The sequence below is a fragment of the Xiphophorus hellerii genome, chromosome 18, assembly GCF_003331165.1.
Source record: "Xiphophorus hellerii strain 12219 chromosome 18, Xiphophorus_hellerii-4.1, whole genome shotgun sequence".
NCBI classification, from domain to species: Eukaryota; Metazoa; Chordata; class Actinopteri; order Cyprinodontiformes; family Poeciliidae; genus Xiphophorus; species Xiphophorus hellerii.
This window is the reverse complement of record NC_045689.1, coordinates 29,548,490-29,558,799: the sequence shown is the minus strand read 5'-3', so window position 1 is coordinate 29,558,799 and position 10,310 is coordinate 29,548,490.

The window sequence follows — 10,310 nt, the reverse complement described above, 5'->3', positions numbered from 1 at the left end:
GAGAGCCATCTAATTCAAAATTAAATAAATAAATTAAAGAAACACAAAAGGAAAATATGTCTCTTAGAAAAACATGGTGTTTGTTGTGCATGATAAAGTGAAATTTTTTATTAGTAGTTATAATTTTCCTGTTAGGGGCTCTTATGAGCACCTATCAGTATCCTTCTAGGGTCTCATAAGATTTTTATTTAACATACATATATAATAAAAATGTACAATTAATATGTGTTATTTTGGATATGTTTCTCGTTAGGTAGCCAAATCAGTGAGAAGGGCAATGTGCCAATGACGATGTTTGGAAATGGGACCCAAAATCAAGCAGAGAATAGTACAGGACAAGAACATTCTGTTTACTACACAGGACAAAATACCATTCAGGACAGTGAACAGTCATTGGAAAAAGCTAAATTACATGTTAAACAACCACAGTCAGAACAGCAGACAGGATATAATGATGAAAATGACGATATAACAGAGGATGCAAAAGTTCCAAAATCAAAGAAACCTCTCAAAAGAAAAAAAAGGGACAGAATAGGCCAGGCAGTTGTTCAGCCCCATGAATGTTTGGACACACAGAGTAGTACAGCACAAGATGCGTACTCTGAAGACACAGGACAAAATACCACTGAGGACAGGGAGCCGTCACAGGACAAAGTAGAAGTCAATAAAAAACAGCCAGATTCACAACAACAGACAGGACAGGAGAAAACAAAAGAGGCTCAGAATGCGGACAGAACAGAGGAAAGAACAGAGGATCAGAGTGAAGAAACAACACAGGAACAGAATGAGGAAAGAACAGAGGATCAGAGTGAAGAAACAACACAGGAACAGAATGAGGAAAGAACAGAGGAACAGAATGAGGAAACAACACAGGAAAGAACAGAGGAACAGAATGAGGAAACAACACAGGAACAGAATGAGGAAAGAACACAGGAACAGAATGAGGAAAGAACAGAGGAACAGAATGAGGAAACAACACAGGAAAGAACAGAGGAACAGAATGAGGAAACAACACAGGAAAAAACAGAGGAACAGAATAATGAAAGAACAGAGGATGGAAATGATGACCAGAAATGTGCTACATCTAGAATAAATCCAAAAAAGGACAAAAAGAAACAACATAAACACAGCAAAAGTGACTACAGACAATGCAAGGCAGGCCCCCGTAATTTTAAAATAAAGATAACAAAAAAAAAATGGAAAAAAATCAAACCCAAACATCGCCACAGTCAATTACGTCACCCTTGGACTGAGATATTATATGATCAATTCAACAAAATAAATCCATGTTGTACACTTTCCTTTAAATATCAACACGTGAAACTCAGCAGCAGCCGTAAAAAAAAGTGTCCATTTTTTATTGCTCGTGCCAAATGCACCTTTAATGGATGCAATGCAATTTATACTTTTAGAAAGAAGAACATCCCTAAACCATTTGACAGCGAAATCTCTTTTATTGTGAAACGGCTTGGTTCGGTGACACACCGCAAAAAAGAATGGAGATTCAGACCAGCAAAATACTTAAAAAGAGGTAAGATAGCCAAAGCTGTAGCAGATGGTGTGAGTAAATACTACTATTCAAAGTTGAGGCAGACACCAATCCAAGAAATCACAGCGGGGAACATTACGAAAAGCCTCACTAAAGATGTTTTAAGAAAAATTTCATCAGAATTAAAGAAGAGTACAAGACTCCATGATGACATAATACTTGAGCTCATGTTAACACAAAAACTGATTAAAGAAACAAGCATTAATTCAAACTCCAAGGGATATTTCCAACAACTTCACATTGACCCTTTTGCAGTGCATTTACAAACAGACACCGGATTACAGATATTGGCCCACCATCTAAGAAATTCATCACCTGTTACCCTCCATCTTGATGCCACAGGGAGTGTTGTACAAAAAATACCTGGTCAGGAAAAAAGAATTCTGTATTACGCTATGGTTTTGCCAGGGATGGGCAAGGACAAACCTCCTTTGCCCATAACTGAGCTACTGACCAACAGCCATACTGTTCCTTCCATTTCACACTGGTTGATGGAATTTAACAGAAAACTGACCCACACTACCAAAATCAAAATAGCACAGATAGAAACCGACTACAGCTGGGCTCTCATTAATAGTGTGCTACTAGCCTTTAACAAGGAGGATATTTCAAAGTACCTAGACAGAGCGTTTGAGATTGTGCATGAACATAAAGCTGAAATGAAAAAGTTCACAGTATTGCACCTGTGCTCTGCCCATATTATGAAGGCTGTTACACAAGCTTTTGGGACAAAGACCCGTGATCGAGGCTTAAAAGAGTATGCAAGCTATTGTTTCGCATCCCTTTTAAACTGCAATAACCTCCAAATTGCCATGGAGGTGTTTTACAACATGTGTGTACTATTTGATGCAAAACATTACAACCCCTTAGTACAAACAAGTCAAGCATACCTCAACAGCTGTATCTCCAAAAACAAGTCAGAGAAAGATGAAGATGGCCATCATACAGCAGAAGCACAGCACAGCAAAAGTGACAAAAGCAACAGCATTATTGCTAACTCACCATTTACAAAGACTTTCCAAGTTTTACGGGACCAAGCTCAGGTTGACATTCTGTCCGAGGAATCAGAGATCACAGAAAATCATTACTGCTGTCCTGGTATAGTTGATGTGCTTGTGAAGAACTACATGGGAATCATCCCACTGTGGAGCGGAATGTTACTTGGCGACTTAACACGGTACAAAACACCCACATCTGCTGCAACAAATAAAACAAGCAAATCAAGAGAAACAAACTGCCATGTGGAGTTGTGGTTTGGCTTGGTAAAAAAGAACATCTTGGCCAAAAAAAAGTACCTCAGACCAGCAGACTTCATCACAAAATTGTATACATCTTTACAAGGTCGGTATGTTGAACATGTTATGCAGCATGGTCTGCCAGACAAACTTCTGGACCAAACTGTCAGAGTTTTGAATAAACCGGCAGATGATCCCAAAGAAAAATGGAACAAGAGGGAAAGTTCTGCTGGTCAGACAAAGACCAAATCCAAGTATTTCAATCCCCCGAAGATATTACCCAATCCCAGAACTTCCAAAGGCCCAAAAAAACAAATCACCAAAGCTGAAGATGATAACAATAATAAAGAATCACAGGTAAGGTTTCACCTACCTTTGAGGCTCTGTTGCAGTTCCACATAAAGAATTAGTTTGTTAAAACAATGAATTTATCTGATAAAATTTTTTTGTAATCTTCATTTCTTAAATTTCATTAGAAGTAAACAAGTAATAATAGCTTGCATTTCACAATTTCATAATGTGGTTAACATGGGATAACATAACTGACATATATGTATTACAGTCTGGTATAGATTTTGTCTTTATTATGGCCGGCTGTTAGCATAAAGTATTATTTAAATTTTGTAAAATATACATTTTTGTTGTATTACTTTCAAATGTTTTGATTTGTTTTTTTTTTTATATCTGATTTGCAGTTAACCTTGCTTTGGAAAAAGAGTGGTACAGAAGTTGTAGTAGCAGTTGTTCCGTCACAAATTAAAGGTCGGAGCATTGTGATTCATCATTCTGACTTGTGCACTCTTCGACCACATCAATGGTTGACAGGGGAGGTATGTGTTTGTTTCAGTCATTTGTAAAACATCTTCAATCTCAAGATTAATACAAACCAATTTTTAGATTTGTGTGAGAAGACTTTTGGATGCATGTTTAATATGTGGAAACGCTGATATTCCTTGTGCAGATCATTGAAAGCCTTCTGCATGTGGCTGCCCATGCATTGGGAGTCATGGACACCTTCTACATCCTGAATCACTACTCAGCTGGTGTGATTTTGTTCGGGGACAGAACTGAGCTTCCTAGACAAAGTTTACCAAAGGTAATGGATATCTTTGTTGCTATATTATGTCATTATAAGATGAATGAACAGAACTTTCACAGTTACACATCAGTTACACAGAGCTACAAAATTGACAACAAAATTACTTCGAAGATGAAATCATATGTAATGTGTTTATGGCAAATATGTGTGCTTGTTGATAAAAAGAAGAACAAGATGTATTTTTTTAAAAGGTTTGAATTAAAAGCTGAGTTGTTTTTAAAAGAGTGTTCTGAAAGAATTGCCATGTTTTACTGACTACTTGGCTGTTTTAAACATTGAAACACTTGACAAAATTAATGTAATTGTTCACTTCCGTGCGAGTTCCAAATATAAGTGTCACAGAGGGTTATCCAGGCAAATAAGGAGCTGAACATGGCAGTAAGGATGGACAACTTCTTTAGACAACATTACATAATTAATTCCACATGTAAAAAAACTTCTGTACTGGACACTACATATAAGATTTCAGAGTAATGTAAATGTCAATCATTTAATAAAGTAGAAGTAAGAATCTTGATCTAGTTGCACCCACATTAATCTTGGCTAAGTAATTTCATTTGATATCTTGTATGTGTCCTAGTAACTAACATCAACATCACTGCAAGCTTTACCCCATCCCACAGCAGCCTGTACAGGGCAATGTTTAGCACCTTAACTCTTGTAAAACAGTGTATTGATTATTTTATCATTTTTAAAACACCTTCTCATTGAAAAGCAAAATTGTCAGTAAAAGTAAATACTGACATGTGGGAAAAGATTAATTGCGAGACATGTGCTTAAAGTTTGTCTTTATGTTAACATTTAATTTTTGAACATTTTTAATGCCATTTCAGGTAAACTTTGACAACTATGAAGCAGTTCTGTCATTTGTCCTTGTGAACAACAATCACTGGAAGTTGCTGGTTTGTGATTTTTTGTCTATAATCAATATTTTTTCATTTTATGGTTTGGATAGAGCATGACATATTCACATTAGTTTTAATGAAATTTTTCTTTGTTATGCCCCTTTACTTTGTTGATCTGTTTTAGTACATCAATGCAGAAGCCAGAACTGTATTCCTAATAGATCCTGCACAAGTATCATCTGAGCTTGTGGACTCCCAAAAGGCAGCTAAAAGAATACAGTAAATAAAGCTCTAATAAATTTTTAAAATGTATTAAAAATTAATAAATTTGCAAAGTGACCACATAGAGATTGAGTTAAAAATCTGAATGTATGTGACATTCAGATTTCTGAATATATTATTGAAATATATTATCCATAACATTTTTTCAAAATATATTATGTAAAAAATATTTCTATTAATTTAAATGTTTATGTAAATATTAATTTCAATAAACTTAACATTGTTGTTGTTAACAGAAACTGATAAGAGGAAAGTGTGAGTTGTCTTATGAGTGGAATTACAGAATACAATTGCTCTTACACAAATCATTTTGTTTGTTATCCAGAGAATACTTCAAAATGAGAAGGACATGCCATGGAAAAACAGACTGGGTTGGGATCCAATGGAAAGGGGGGACAATGCGCCACCCTATTCAACAAGACGGAAGCAGCTGTGGAGTTATTGTAGTCAAAGTAAATTAATGAGTTCATGTTTTTTGTTATACAAGTGTGGATACTGTGTAATTATTATAGAGAAAAGTTGTCTATCATCAAATACAGTCTCTCTGGTTAGTTAAAATGGGCTTTCGGAATTGTGGAAAGAGTGTGTATTCACTTGGAGGAATACAGACTCCCCCAACAGTAGCCCATAACTGGGGTCAGTGCAACATGCCACACAGTATTTGTAATTACAGTTCTTTCATCATCTTCTAAATGTTGAAACATTTAGATGTTTCACTACAGGTATCTGTACTAACAAACATACCTGTTTTAGTATATGTGGGTACACTATATATGTCCACATGAATGTTTTAAGTCTGATGCATTATAATGCCATAAAAAAGTCTTTAAAAACTTTTTTTTTCTTTAGATGGCAAAAGCACTGATGGAAGCCTTCCCTCTGATGCCAGATGTAGATTTTGACACAACAAAAAAGGCAATGAAAAGTGAAAGAAGAACTCTCGCTCTTCAAATCCTTGATGCATCAGGTATACCATGTGCATTTCGACTTACAATACATAAACATACACACATATATATTGCAGAATCTCCCCAGCTCTTACATTACTGAACCAGTCTTGACTGGTGAATTTAAGGTTTTTTATTTTATTTGATTAAGATCAACCACCATCATCAAAGTCACCACAATAACCTCAATAAATGTGAAAACTAAAACATATACAAACATTGTAATACAAAACATGAACTTAACCAATAAAGATAACAAAACTAAACAGACCTCGCTGCTTTCGCTGGGGAACACTAAGTTTTGATTTCTTTGTGACAAGCACATCTTGACAGTTCAATTAATTCACTGTTTCAATGACTCTTTCAACTTATATAGAGTCTGCCCTCATTAGCTCCTGCAGCCCGTGAGGTCAATAAAAAAAAAAAAATTACAAAATGCAAATTCCATTTCACAAAATATAAACCACCAACAGTGCCAATCCAAACAGACAAAGATATCTAAACGATATGCAACATTGATAATTTAGAAAATTTACTTTAGTTTACAAATGTATTTTATATAATCTCCAAGTATTAATAATTTTAAATTAATTTTCTGAAATAATTAGCTATTTTGTTATATATATATATATATCGATCTATCAATCTATCTTGTTTGAATATGCTGTATATTCTTCTTGATTACAGTATTTGATGACCACTGTTGGTGTGCGATGTGCGCTGCATACAAAGCCCCGGGGTCTGGCCCTGGAATGACAGACTGGGTGAGAAATCAAGAGTTGTCAATGTAAAATTCAGAATTAGACACAGGAAATGACTCTTGGGAGCCATGAAATGTTTTATATAATAAATGACAAGCAATTAAACACCAAACTGTGTGACAGGAGATGAGTAAGTTCAATACTGCTAAACATGTATATTTTCTTGTATTTGTGAACAGATCCAGTGTGACAACTGTGACCGATGGTACCATGCCCTGTGCATAAATATGAAGAACACAGAATTTCAAAAGAAAAAAACAGGCAGTTGGAAATGTGTATTGTGTAGTTAATCTGAAAACTAGAAACTGTGTTCATTATTGTTCGAAATACGTTTTGAAAATATCTGTGGAAAATGAAAATGTAATATGTTTGTGTGGCATTGATGCTATGTGTGATGTATAAAGTGTACTGGAATCATTTCAAATTGAAAAGTAATTTTATGACGTTATCTGAAAGCTATTGAGCAACAGTCTTAAACTTTAAGGAAAAGATTCCTAAAAATTATAAAATAAAAACATAAAACATAAATAAATGTCTGTGCCTCATCTATAGGGACTAGTATAATTATTTCAAAGTGATTTTGAGTCAATAGGTCACATGACCTGGAAGCTATTGAAGAAAAACACTCAATTTTGATGAAATAAATTAATTAAAAATTGAAAATGATTTAAAATGGAAAACAAATGACTGTGCCTCATCTAAAGAGACTATTAGAATTATTCCAAAGTGATTTTGAGTCAATAGGTCACATGACCTGGAAGCTATTGAAGAAAAACCCTCAATTTTGAAGAAAAAAATTCCTAAAAAATGGAAAATGGCTAAAAATGGAAAACAAATGTCTGTGCCTCATCTAAAGAGACTATTAGAATTATTCCAAAGTGATTTTGAGTCAATAGGTCACATGACCTGGAAGCTATTGAAGAAAAACAGTCAATTTTGAAGAAAAAAATTCCTAAAAAATGGAAAATGGCTAAAAATGGAAAACAAATGACTGTGCCTCATCTATACAGACTGGTAGAACAATTTCAAAGTGATTTTGAATCAATAGGTCACATGACCTGGAAGCTATTGAAGAAAAACCCTCAATTTTGAAGAAAAAAATTCCTAAAAAATGGAAAATGGCTAAAAATGGAAAACAAATGACTGTGCCTCATCTATACAGACTGGTAGAACAATTTCAAAGTGATTTTGACTCAATAGGTCACATGACCTGGAAGCTATTGAAGAAAAACACTCAATTTTGATGAAAAAAATTAATTAAAAATGGAAAATGATTTAAAATGGAAAACAAATCTCTGTGCCTCAATTAAAGGGACTATTAGAATTATTCCAAAGTGATTTTGAGTCAATAGGTCACATGACCTGGAAGCTATTGAAGAAAAACACTCAATTTTGATGAAATAAATTAATTAAAAATTGAAAATGATTTAAAATGGAAAACAAATCTCTGTGCCTCATCTAAAGAGACTATTAGAATTATTCCAAAGTGATTTTGAGTCAATAGGTCACATGACCTGGAAGCTATTGAAGAAAAACCCTCAATTTTGAAGAAAAAAATTCCTAAAAAATGGAAAATGGCTAAAAATGGAAAACAAATGACTGTGCCTCATCTATACAGACTGGTAGAACAATTTCAAAGTGATTTTGAATCAATAGGTCACATGACCTTGAAGCTATTGAAGAAAAACAGTCAATTTTGAAGAAAATAATTCCTAAAAAATGGAAAATGGCTAAAAATGGAAAACAAATGACTGTGCCTCATCTAAAGAGACTATTAGAATTATTTCAAAGTGATTTTGAGTCAATAGGTCACATGACCTTGAAGCTATTGAAGAAAAACCCTCAATTTTGAAGAAAATAATTCCTAAAAAATGGAAAATGGCTAAAAATGGAAAACAAATGTCTGTGCCTCATCTAAAGAGACTATTAGAATTATTTCAAAGTGATTTTGACTCAATAGGTCACATGACCTGGAAGCTATTGAAGAAAAACCCTCAATTTTGAAGAAAAACATTCCTAAAAAATGGAAAATGATTTAAAATGGAAAACAAATGTCTGTGCCTCAATTAAAGGGACTATTAGAATTATTTCAAAGTGATTTTGAGTCAATAGGTCACATGACCTGGAAGCTATTGAAGAAAAACACTCAATTTTGAAGAAAAAAATTCCTAAAAAATGGAAAATGGCTAAAAATGGAAATCAAATGTCTGTGCCTCATCTATACAGACTGGTAGAACAATTTCAAAGTGATTTTGAGTCAATAGGTCACATGACCTGGAAGCTATTGAAGAAAAACTCTCAATTTTGAAGAAAAAAATTCCTAAAAAATGGAAAATGGCTAAAAATGGAAAACAAATGACTGTGCCTCATCTAAAGAGACTAGTATAATTATTCCAAAGTGATTTTGAGTCAATAGGTCACATGACCTGGAAGCTATTGAAGAAAAACCCTCAATTTTGAAGAATAAAATTCCTAAAAAATGGAAAATGATGTAAAATGGAAAACAAATGACTGTGCCTCATCTATACAGACTGGTAGAACAATTTCAAAGTGATTTTGACTCAATAGGTCACATGACCTGGAAGCTATTGAAGAAAAACAGTCAATTTTGAAGAAAAAAATTTATTAAAAATTGAAAATGATTTAAAATGGAAAACAAATGACTGTGCCTCATCTAAAGAGACTATTAGAATTATTTCAAAGTGATTTTGAGTCAATAGGTCACATGACCTGGAAGCTATTGAAGAAAAACCCTCAATTTTGAAGAAAAAAATTCCTAAAAAATGGAAAATGGCTAAAAATGGAAAACAAATGACTGTGCCTCATCTAAAGAGACTATTAGAATTATTTCAAAGTGATTTTGACTCAATAGGTCACATGACCTGGAAGCTATTGAAGAAAAACCCTCAATTTTGAAGAATAAAATTCCTAAAAAATGGAAAATGATGTAAAATGGAAAACAAATGACTGTGCCTCATCTATACAGACTGGTAGAACAATTTCAAAGTGATTTTGACTCAATAGGTCACATGACCTGGAAGCTATTGAAGAAAAACAGTCAATTTTGAAGAAAAAAATTTATTAAAAATTGAAAATGATTTAAAATGGAAAACAAATGACTGTGCCTCATCTAAAGAGACTATTAGAATTATTTCAAAGTGATTTTGAGTCAATAGGTCACATGACCTGGAAGCTATTGAAGAAAAACCCTCAATTTTGAAGAAAAAAATTCCTAAAAAATGGAAAATGGCTAAAAATGGAAAACAAATGACTGTGCCTCATCTAAAGAGACTATTAGAATTATTTCAAAGTGATTTTGAGTCAATAGGTCACATGACCTGGAAGCTATTGAAGAAAAACACTCAATTTTGATGAAAAAAATTAATTAAAAATTGAAAAAGATTTAAAATGGAAAACAAATGACTGTGCCTCATCTAAAGAGACTAGTATAATTATTCCAAAGTGATTTTGAGTCAATAGGTCACATGACCTGGAAGCTATTGAAGAAAACATTATATTTCTTTGACAGGAATGTTAGGTTCAGTAATTTGTTGATAGTCCCTAAGTGAACCTTCGGGCGCTGCGGCCGGGA